Source organism: Hemitrygon akajei, chromosome 6, assembly GCF_048418815.1.
Source record: "Hemitrygon akajei chromosome 6, sHemAka1.3, whole genome shotgun sequence".
In the NCBI taxonomy this organism is placed as follows: Eukaryota; Metazoa; Chordata; class Chondrichthyes; order Myliobatiformes; family Dasyatidae; genus Hemitrygon; species Hemitrygon akajei.
This window is the reverse complement of record NC_133129.1, coordinates 25660417-25673128: the sequence shown is the minus strand read 5'-3', so window position 1 is coordinate 25673128 and position 12712 is coordinate 25660417.

Here is a 12712-nt window from a genome sequence, read left to right as displayed (position 1 = left end):
CGAGGGATAGATTTTAAGAGTTGCGAGGTAATGATGCAGCTCTATAAAACTCTGGTTAGGCCACACTTAGAGTACTGTGTCCAGTTCTGGTCGCCTCACTATAGGAAGGATGTGGAAGCATGGGAAAGGGTACAGAGGAGATTTACCAGGATGCTGCCTGGTTTAGAGAGAATGCACTATGATCAGAGATTAAGGGAGCTAGGGCTTTACTTTTTGGAGAGAAGGAGGATGAGAGGAGACATGATAGAGGTATACAAGATATTAAGAAGAATAGATAGAGTGGATGGCCTGCGCCTCTTCCCCAGGGCACCACTGCTCAATACAAGAGGTCATGGCTTTAAGGTAAGGGGAGGGAAGTTCAAGGGGGATATTAGAGGAAGGTTTTTTACTCAGAGAGTGGTTGGAGCGTGGAATACACTGCCTGAGTCAGTTGTGGAGGCAGATACACTAGAGAGATTTAAGAGACTACTAGACAGGAATATGGAGGAATTTAAGGTGGGGGGTTATATGGAAGCCAGGGTTTAAGGGTTAGTACAACATTATGGGCCGAAGGGCCTGTACTGTGCTGTACTATTCTATGCTCTATGTTCTATTTCCCTCCATAGATCTAGCCTGACCTGCTGAGTTCCTCAGCACTTTGTGTTTATTTACATGAAGTATTTCTCGTCCAGCATTGTGCTGGCAAGGCCCATGTTATCCTAAAAAAACTGTGGTAGTCAGCCATAGAGCAACATGGTCCCATTCCTGTGCAATATTCCAAAGGAGCTGTTGCATAAAGAATGATGTAAACTGTGCAGCCTTAATATCAGAATCATAAGAGTTATTCACAACAGTGCAGGCTCAACTATATTTTCCAAGTAATTCAAAAAGACCCTAAAATAGTCTTTGCACAAGCAAGGGAAAATGTGCAGATGATGGAAATCCAACTCGTTCCTCCAGCATTTTGTGTATGTTGCACAGAAATTGTTTTTATTACATTTCACTCACAAAACTAAAATAAAATTAAATTTCTGGACGGCGTAGAAGTTTGTCAAGTGTTACAATGGACATTGATAGGATGCAGAGCTTGGGCTGAGAAGTGGCAGATGGAGTTCAACTCAGAAAAGTGTGAAGTGATTTACAGTACTTTGAAAAGTCAAATTTGAAGGCAGAATACAGGGTTAATAGCAGGATTCTTAGTAATGCGGAGGATCAAAGGGATCTAGGTCCATAGATCCCTCAAAAGTTGCTGCGCAAGTTGATAGGATTGCTAAGAAGGCTTATCGTGTGCTGGTCTTCATTAGTCAGCAGATTGAGTTCAAGAACCACAAAGTAATGTTGCAACTCCTTTATACCTTGGTTAGATCACACTTGGAATATTGTGTTCGATTCTAGTTGCCTCATTGTAGGAGGGATATGAAAGCTTTGCATAAGGTGCAAAGGACATTTACCTGGATGTTACCTGGATTAGAGAGCATGTCTTATGAAGGATAGGTTGAGCAAGCTAGGGCATTTTTCTTTGGCGTGAAGAAGAATGAGAGGTGACTTGATAGATATGTACAAGACGATAAGAGGATCAGATCGAGTGGGCAGCCCTGGGGGAAGGCGGGGGGTATAATTTTATGATGACTGGAAGAAAGTATAGGGGAAATGTCAGAGGTAATTTTTTTACACAGAAATTGTTTGGGTGTGTGATACCACTAGAGCTGCTGGTATTGGCAGATACATTAGGGGCATTTAAGAAACTCTTAGGTGGGGACATGGATGATAGATGAATGGACTGCTATATAGGAGGGAAGGGTTAGGTTGATCTTAGGGTAGATTTAAAGATCGGCACAACATCATGAGCCAAATGGTCTATATATGCTGTAATGTTCTATGTTCAAAACAGAATTTTGCAATTGAATTTCCAGACATGTGACTTCTTCATGCTGTGGTTTTAAGTTCCTTTTCCTGGTTCCATTTGTTGGTGTGCTTAATATTTTCAGTGTAGAATTTTTAAAGCCTGAGTTACTGTGCTCCAGTGTGCACTGTTTGAAAGGTGAAGTTGTGTGGGTGGGAAATGATTTAATAGCAATTTTCAGGCACACTTGAGATGAGATGTGCAACACATGTGAAGAGAGTCAGGTGGTGGGGTAAAATTAGACCAAAAGAGCCAGCAGTAGCTTGATGGACTGAATAGCCTACCTCCAGGCTATACAGCACGTGTATCAGAATAGTGAAGAATTATTTGTGATCCATATTGACAGTACGGACAAGAGTGTACCATGTAGACTTAATACGTAGGAGCAGAATTAGGCCATTCGGTCCATTGAGTCTGCTCTACCAAGTAGTAGATTAGAGGATGACATCAAAATTGATTGTATAGTAGACAAAGAAGGTTGACTAGGTTATAATAGGATCTAGATCTACTGGGAGAGTAGATCAAGGAATTAAACTTGGACAAGTGTGAAGCGTGAAGTGTTGCATTTTGGAAAGATATAGCAGGGTAAGGCCCTGGAGAATGCTGTACAACAGAGACCTCCGTGTTCAACTACATACATAGGTTTATAGAGCACAGCAACAGGCCATTTGGCCCAACTCATCTGCTAACAATGTTGCCTACTTGGCTTGATCCCATTTGCTGCATTTGGACAATATCATCTAAACCTTTCCTATCCATGTATCTGTCCACATGTCTTTCAAACATTGTAATTGTTGCCAATTCTACAGCTTCCTCTGGCAGCTCATTTCAGAAACTATCTGTGTGAATAATTTACCCCTCAGGTTCCCTTTAAGTTTCTCCCTTCTCGCCTTAAATCTATGTCCTTTAGCTTTTAGATTCAGATTTATTTATCACATGTACAGTGAAATGTATCGGTTGCATTAATAACCAGCACACCCAAGAATATATTGGGGGCAGCCCACAAATATTGCCATACGTTCCAGTGCCAGCATAGTACGCCCACAATATTCAGCAGTACAGCACAAGTGATAACAACAACAGAACATCGGCAACAAAATAACCACAGCAAAACAAGTCATTTTCCCATCCCTACAACCTACTCATCCACTCCCATATCCAATCAGCCCTCCAACCCCTGGATAGGCCATCGCTGGGCTCCAGTTGTTGTCCCCTAATTCTCAGACTCACAGACATTGGGCCTCCACCTTCAGACTTTACTCCTGGACGCCAATCTCAATTTTGACTTTTGGGTCTCACTTCCAGATTCACATGGACCTCCGACCCTAGAGAGCCGGGCCCTTGTGACTCCTTTGGGTCTCTACCTCCCACACTGGGAAAAGACTGTGGCTATCCACCTTATATCTTCCCCTCATGATTTTATATAATCTCACCTCTCATCTCCAGGGAAAACAATTCTGGTCTATCCAGTCCCAACTTTAACTCATGCCCTCCAGATGTATTAATATCCTTGTAAGTGTTTTGTGCACACTTCCCAGTTTAAAGAAGTCAAAAGGCAATGCATTAAAGAGGCCTCACCATCCAGACATGCCCTCTTTTTATTGCCATTAAGGAGGAGGTACAGGAGCTTGAAAACACACAGTCAAAAGTGTTAGGAACAGCTTCTTTCCTTCTGCCATTTAACATCTGAATGGACCATGAACCCATGAACACTACCTCACATTTTGCTCTCATTTTGCACTACTTGGTGGTTTTTAAAAATGTACTGCCATGTACCTCTGTCACAGAACAACTTTCAGGACATGTCAGTAATAATGCACATGAGTCTGATTCTGATAGTAATTGCAGAGTGAGGGATGTGCTGCATCATGATTTATAGATTCCAGTGGTGCACACATTTCTGCAGCGGTGCCTTACGGATATGCAATTTTAAGCAGCTTGATATATTCCGATTCTATCCCATTTAACATGATCTTATTGCCACTCAGACTGTAGTAAAATATTTGACTGGATCCCACATGGAAGGTCGGCTAAAAGGTTGGAGCCCATGGGATCCAGGGCAAAATGGATTCAAGGCTGGTTCGGTAGAAGGAAACCTAGGGTGGTGGTGGTGGGCAATTGCTATTATGATTGGACAGTTGTTTACCACAGGGATCATTCCTAGGACTTCTACAGGGTCAGTCCACATCTGACATGTGGAGGGTGTTTAAAGACCAACTGCACAGAGTGCAGAACAAATATGTTCCAGTCAGAAGGAAGGACAAGGATGGCAAGGTAACAGAACCTTGGATGTTGATCAAATTTAATCAGCAAGAAAAATTTTGGAAGGTAAAATCAAACACAGCCCTTGATTATAAAGAAGTTAGAGAAGACCTAAAGAAGAGAATTAAGAGAACCAAGAGGGACTGTGTAAAGTCCTTGCTTGGCAAGTAGGATTAAAGAGAATCCCAAGGAATTCTCTACATATGTCAACAGTAAGGGAATAACTATGGTGAAGGTAGGACCAATCAAGTACAGAGAAGGGGACATATGCTATAATAACATTATGTACATTAATCATGGAGATTTGAATTGTAGGAGGTGCAGTTAGTAAGTTTTCAGACCAAATTTGGAGTATTGTGTGCAGTTATGGTCACCTATCTACTGAGGGTGGGTGAGACAAACTTTTGGTCATAGTTTAAGGATGGATGGTAACATGTTTAAGGAGAACTTCTTCACTCAGAATGTGGAATGAACTGCCAGAGGAAGTGTTGGTTGTGCGTTCGATTTCAACATTTAAGACAAATTAAATGTACAACCCCCATTTCCAGAAAAGTTGGGATATTTTCCAAAGTGCAATAAAAACAAAAATCTGTGATTTGTTAATTCACGTGAACCTTTATTTAACTGACAAAGGTACAAAGAAAAGATTTTCAATAGTTTTACTTACCAACTTAATTGTATTTTGTAAATATACACAAATTTAGAATTTGATGGCTGCAATACACTCAACAAAAGTTGGGACAGAGTTAAAATAAGATTGAAAAGTGCACAGAATATTCAAGTAACACCGGTTTGGAAGACTCCACATTAAGCAGGCTAATTGGTAGCAAGTGAGGTATCATGACTGGGTATAAAAGTAGCGTCCATCAAAGGCTCAGTCTTTGCAAGCAAGGATGGGTCGTGGCTCACCCCTTTGTGCCAAAATTCGTGAGAGAATTGTTAGTCAGTTCCAAATTCCCAATGCAAGATTGCAGAGAATTTAGGTCTTTCAACATCTACAGTACATAATATTGTGAAAAGATTCAGAGAATTCAGAGACATTTCAGTGCGTAAAGGGCAAGGTCGGAGACCACTGTTGAATGTGCGTGATCGAGCCCTCAGGCGGCATTGCCTAAGAAACCGTCATGCTACTGTGACAATGATAGCCACCTGGGCTCAGGAGTACTTTGGAAAACCATTGTCACTTAACACAGTCCGTCGTTGCATCCAGAAATGCAACTTGAAACTGTATTACGCAAGGAGGAAGCCATACATCAACTCTATGCAGAAACGCCGGCGAGTTCTCTGGGCCCAAGCTCATCTCAGATGGACCGAAAGATTGTGGAACTGTGTGCTGTGGTCAGATGAGTCCACATTTCAGCTAGTTTTCGGAAAAAACGGGCGTCGAGTTCTCGTGCCAAAGATGAAAACGACCATCCTGATTGTTATTAGCGAAAGGTGCAAAAGTCAGCATCTGTGATGGTATGGGGGTGCATCAGTGCCCACGGCATGGGTGAGTTGCATGTATGTGAAGGTACCATTGACTCTGAGGCGTATATTAGGATTTTAGAGAGACATATGTTGCCATCAAGGCGACGTCTCTTCCCAGGACGTCCATGCTTATTTCAGCAGGACAATGCGAGACCACATTCTGCACGGGCTACAACAGCGTGGCTTTGTAGACACAGAGTGCATGTGCTTGACTGGCCTGCTGCCAGTCCAGATCTATCTCCTATTGAAAATGTATGGCGCATCATGAAGAGGAGAATCAGACAATGGAGACCACGGACTGCTGAGCAGCTGAAGTCTTATATCAAGCAAGAATGGACAAAATTTCCAATTGCAAATCTACTACAATTAGTATCCTCAGTTCCAAAACGATTAAAAAGTGTTATTAAAAGGAAAGGTGATGTAACACAATGGTAAACATGCCTTTGTCCCAACTTTTGTTGAGTGTGTTGCAGCCATCAAATTCTAAATTTATGTATATTTACAAAATACAATTAAGTTGGTCAGTAAAACTATTGAAAATCTTTTCTTTGTACTTTTGTCAGTTAAATAAAGGTTCACGTGAATTAACATATCACAGATTTTTGTTTTTATTGCATTTTGGAAAATATCCCAACTTTTCTGGAAACGGGGTTTGTACATGGATGTGTGGGGTATGGTCCAGGTGCAGGTCAATGGGACTAGGCAGAGTAACATTTCGGCATGGGCTAGATGGGGAAGAGGGCCCATTTCTGTGTTACAGTGCTTTATGACTTTAGAGCTCTCTGTCTGATGGTGTTGTGGATAGTCTCAGACTGCAGAAAGACTGCATGTACAACAGGTACAGTAGGTTGGCAAGGATGTGGTCAAAGGGGTTTATCACATATCAGAAATAGAAATGCAAACAAATAATTCAGTTCCTTGGCTCTGCTCAGCATTAAAATGATCTTATCTTCTACTTCAGTGTTTCTTTGCTGTAGAAACCCACATCCTTTGGTTTCTTTAATATCTGGCAATATGTCTTGAACTGGTAGCTCACAGCCAATTACTTGCATCATACACTGGGGTGTTCTCTTCAGTTATCTGATGAGGTAACCGTTGCCTTTGGCCAGGAGCAGATATTGTCAGGTGGTGCCCAACCTTCATAGAGTGTTTCGACACTTAACCACTACTCTCTCCATTTGCTGTGTCACCTCTCCCGCTCCAGTGTGTCAGCAAGGGACAGCAGGAAAGAGATGCAGAAGGGCTCCAGTCTCCAAAGCTCTACACAAATGATCTTATGCTTGGGAAGATCCCGTTTTGTACAGGTGTCCTGTGACCCCCAACTCCACTGCCTTCGATAACCGCATTTCATCCTTGCAGGCATTGTAAACCAATGAGTTGTTTGTTATGTCTCCCCTCTTGCTGTGAAACGGAGATACCTCTTTCTCCCTTATCACAGAAAGAGAGAGCCTGGGGTATGTCAAGTGCCAGGTGAACAACGTAGTCTTTGCAGTACTGCAAGTCCGTGTCCTTATTGTTGCTTTTGCTCATGCTTGAGTGCTAAGTGATGAGTACCAATGCTACTTTTTTGCTGGAACACACCTCAATAATCAGCTAATTACCCGCGAGGCCAGGCAGAAGAAAGGCGACCTAACAATCATCTAGTTAGACCCAGCTAATGCCTATGGATCAACTCCACACATCCTCATCCAGGCTGGCCTGGACCACTACCATAGCCTGCCAGTAATGCAAGACTTGATCACCAGCTACTTGGGAGGATTCAAGCTTCACTTCAGCCCACTCCATAACATAAGTGAAGCCCCAACCAAGCCCACATTCTGCAAAGTCTATCTATTTTGGAAAAAGAGTCAGTTAAAGAGCAGAGAAATAAAACTATAGCAACTGATGCCAATAAAACATTGCTATTTCTCTCATATTACACTGTGAAATATAGTTACATACAAATTGCATGCATAAAATCAATTTTGTTCACTTATAACTGTGTGGACAATCAGATTGACAGGGGAATTACTCAAATGCTTTCACTCTACCTAGCTATAATATTCTCATTATAAGTTTGTGAAGATTTGGCATGACATCTGATACTTTGACAAACTTATATAAATGTGTGTTGGAGAGTATATTGACTGATTGCATCACAGCCTGGGACAGAAACACCAATGCCCTGGAACAGGAAATCCTACAAAAAGTAATGGATATGGCCCAGTCCAACATGGATAAAGCCTTTCCCTCTATTGAGCACATCAACATAGAATATTGTCACAGGAAAGCAGTGTCAGGGACCCCAAACATTCAGGTCAAACTCTCTTCTTGCTGCTGCCATTAGGAAGAAGATACAGGAGCCTCAGGACATGCACCATCAGGTTCAGGCATAGTTATTACCCCTGTTGGGACGTGACCAAGTGGTTAAGGCATTGGTCTAGTGATCTGAAGGTCGCTAGTCGAGACTCAGCTAAGGCAGCGTGTTGTGTCCTTGAGCACGTTGCTCTGCGACGACACCGGTACCAAGCTGTATTTGCCCTTGCCCTTCCCTTGGAGAACATTGGTGTCGTGGAGAGGGGACACTTGCAGCATGGGCAACTGCCGGTCTTCCATACAACCCTGCCCAGGCTTGTGCCCTAGAAACCTTCCAAGGTGCAAATCCATGGTCTCTCGAGACTAATGGATGCCCAATATTACCCCTCAAACATCAGGCTCTTTGTACCAGTGGGATAACTTCATCCAACTTCAGTTGCCCATTACTGATCTATTACAATTACTGATTTATTACAACCAATAAACTCACTTCAAAGGAGTCTTCATTTTGTGTTCTTGATATTTATTGCATATTTTATTATTATTATTTACTTTTTCTCAGCTCAAACTGGTAAAACCTGAGGCACAGGCATAGCCAAGCACACTCATTTCTCAATTGCTAGGAACTTTTGGACTATTCTAGTGGTGTTTTGTATTGTGTCCATAGAATCATAGAACCATAGAACACTACATCACAGTACAGGCTCTTCAGCCCTCCATGTTGTGCTGACCCATATAATCCTTTAAAAATAAGTACTAAACCCACACTACCCCATAACCCTCCATTTTTCTTTCATCCATGTGCTTGTCCAAGAGGATCTTAAATACCCCTAATGCTTTAGCCTCCACCACCATCCCATGGTCCTTCTGATGATTTACATAGATATTACTGTGTAGCCCTAATTGTTTAATGCTATTGTGTAGTGACTTTGGGATGATACCAGTTGTAGATATTACTATCGGGACAATGCATACCCTGTTCATGTTCCAAAATCTTTCTCCTCTTTAAGTTGAGCATACTTCTGGTGTTTTTCACTTATTGATTTCTGTAAGTTGTGTGTGTTTGGAATGGCTATATCTATTAAGCAAGATGTTCTTGCTTGTTTATTCAGTATTATTATATCTGGATAGTTATTATAGGTTGTCTTGTCGGTAATAGCAGATTGGTTGTAATATAACTTGTGGGATTATGACTCTAAAACTGGACTTCGACCTTTAATGAGACAGTTGGTACCTTTCCCCAGGGTCCAAATGTCTAATATCAAAGGGCATGCACAACCAATGAACCTATGAGAGGGGGAAGTTCAAAGGGGATGTGTTTTATAATGAATTTTATATACAGAGCCATAGTCATAAATCAATACAGTAGGGATACAGGCTCTTTGCCTGAGCAAGTCCATGTTGACCCAATTTCCTGTGTTTGGTCCATATCCCTCTAAAACTTGCCCTTGCTTGTACCTATCCAAGTGCTTCTTAAATTATACTAGTGTGCCTGCATCAAAAACTTCCTCTGGCAGGTAATTCTATTTACTCATCATCTCTGTGCGAAAAAGTTGTCACTTTTAAATCTTACCCCCCTACCAACCCTAAATCTATACTTCCTAGTTTAGGACTCTCTCACCATTGGTGAATGTCTGTTACCATCCAAATGACCTAGGCCCCTCATGATTTTGTAATCCATTATAAGGTTTGCAAATACCCATACAGAATATGAGGTGCTGCTCCTCCAACCTGAGAGTGGCCTCTTTGTTGAAGTAACCTCCAACCTGACGGCATGAACATCAATTTCTCTAACTTCCCACAATTTCTCCCCTTCCCCTTCTCTCTTTTTCCATTCCCCATTCTGGTTCTCCTCTTACCCCTTTTTGTTCTCCTCACCTGCCTATCACCTCCCTCTGGTGCCCCTCCTCCTCTTTCTTCAAATAGTCCACACTCGTATCAAACTCCTTCTTCTCCAGCCCTTTACCTTTCTCACCTATCACCTCTAGCTTCTCACCTCAACACCCCTTCCTCACCCACCTACCCACCTTTCCCCCTTACCCGGCATCACCTCTCACATGGCAGACTCCTCCTTACACTAACATAGAACATAGAAATATGCAGCACATTACAGGCTCTTCGGCCCACAATGTTGTGCCAACCACGTAACCTACTCTAGAAGCTCCCTAGAATTTCCCTACCGCATAGCCCTCTATTTTTCTAAGCTCCAGGTACCTATTTAAGAGTCCCTTAAAAGACCCTATTGTATCCACCTCTACCACCTTGGCTGGCAGTACATTCCACGCACCCACCACTCTCTGTGTGAAAAACTTACCTCTGACATCCCCCTTGTACCTGCTTTCAAGCACCTTAAAACTATGTCCCCTAATGTTAACTATATCATCTCTGGGAAAAAGTCTCTGGCTATCCACACGATCAATGCCTCGCATAATCTTATACACCTCTATCAGGTCATCTCTCATTCTCCATCGCTCCACCTATTCTCATAAAGCATGCTCTCCTATCCAGGTAACATCCCTGTGAATCTCTGTACACTCTCTGTAGTATCCACATCCTTCCTGTAGTGAGGTGACCAGAAATGAACGCAGTACTCCAAGTGGGGTCTAACCAAGGTCTTACATAGCTGTAACATTACCTCATGGCTCTTGAACTCAATCCCACAGTTGATAAAGGCCAACACACCATATGCCTTCTTAATAACACTGTCAATCTGCACAGCAGCTTTAAGTGTCCTATGGACATAGACCCCAAGATCTCGCTGATCCTCCACACTGCCAAGAGTCTTACCATTAATACTATATTCTGCCATCACATTTACCTACCAAAATGAACCACTTCACACTTATCTGGACTGAATTCCATCCGGACTATCCACAACTCCCCCAACTTTTGTATCATCAACAAACTTACTAACACACCTTTCTACTTCCTCATCCAGGTCATTTATAAAAATCACAAAGAGGAGGGGTCCCAGAAGAGATCCCTGTGGAACACCACTGGCTACTGTCCTCCATGCAGAGTATGAACCATCCAGAACTATCCTATGCTTTCTGTGGACAAGCCAATTCTGGATCCACAGAGCAAAGTCTCCTTGGCTTCCATGCTTTATTACTTTCTGAATGAGCCTCGCACGGGGAATCGTATCAATCGCCTTACTGAAATCCATAAACACTACATCCACATAGGTTTTGTTACATCCTCAAAGAATTCAGTTAGATTTGTAAGGCATGACCTGCCCTTGACAAAGCCATGCTGGCTATCCCTATTCAGATAGTGTCTCACCAAATACTCATAAATCCTGCCTCTCAGGATCTTTTCCATTAACTTGCCCACCTATGAAGTAAGACTTACTGGTCTATAATTTCCTCGGTTATCTCTACTCCCTTTCTTGAACAAGGGAACAACATTTACAACCTTCCAATCCTCTGGTACTTCTCCCATCCCTATTGATGATGCAAATATCATCGCCAGAGGCTCAGCAATCGCCTCCCTCACTTCCCACAGCACATCCTCCTTCTTAATGTCTATACACTCAAGCTTTTCAATCTACTTTAAGTCATCCCCACAATTGCCAAGGTCCTTTTCACTGGTGAACACTGAAGCAAAGTGTTCATTAAGTACCTCTGCTACCTCCTCCAGTTCCACTCTCACTCCTGATTGGTCCTAATCTCACATGGCTCATCCTCTTGCTCTTCACATACATGTGGAATGCTTGGGGTTATACTTAATCCTGCTCGACGAAGCCTTTCATGGTGCACCCTTGTAATTTACTGGAGCTCTAACAGTACCTAGTTTCTTGAACCTTTTGTAAGCTTTTCTTCCCCCCACCTTATCCTGGCCTCTTTCCCCTTTATTTCCATCCTGGTGAAGGGTCTCACAGCCCGAAATAGCAACTGTTTATTCCTTCCATAGATGCTGTGAACCTGCTGAGTTCCTGTAGCATTTTGTGTGTGTTTTGTTCAAGATTTCTAGCATCTGCAGAATCACTTGTGTTTCCAATTTAACTGTGGAAGCCTCTGCACTCTCCCCATTTTGGAACATGCTGTGGCTGGAGAGCAGCTATTTCAGAAATTCAAGCACAGTTGTGTAAATAGGATAACGTTTAATATTTTTCCTTTTTTAAAAAAATATCTGTCATTTCAAACTATGAAAAATCAACTGATTATTTAATTCCAAATTAGTTGCAAAAATGCATGGTTGATTAGACACTGCAAAGTATTTGTTAAATAGGATGAGGTACAGCAAACTTTGCCAAAGCAAACATAAAAGCAACTGTGTCAAGGTAATTATTCTAATGAGTTGAACAGTAAATTTGCTAGCTTAATGTTTCCCGGTTTATATGGTTCTGAGGCACTCTGTAGGTGGATGTTGTGTCCCAGCTGTTTACGTCATATGGAAGCCAGGGCAGTATGATAGGGAGAACAAGTGTTAGGATGTACTGTTGCCCATGTAGCCCATGAAGCTGATGAATGCAAAGGAACAGCAGAGACCAATGCAGTTAACCATCAGCAGCTTTGCAGGAGTTGCCAGTGAACGTTGAACTCAATGTGGGAATGTATTAGGGGCTACAGCTCCGGATTTTTCCTTGGAGTTTACTCCCGAAGCCTTCCCCATGGGTGGATATAGCTACAAGGCAGCGGAAGTTTGAGATCAGAATTTTCCTTCTTGATGAGCTGCCAACCACAGTGGACGAGCCCCAAGTGCCTGAAGCAACAGGTTTTAAGGCACCAGTATCTCGCCTTTGCCCCGTCTCCACTCAGTAGAAACAGTTCTGCCAGGCTTAGTAGCTAAGCCATACACGAT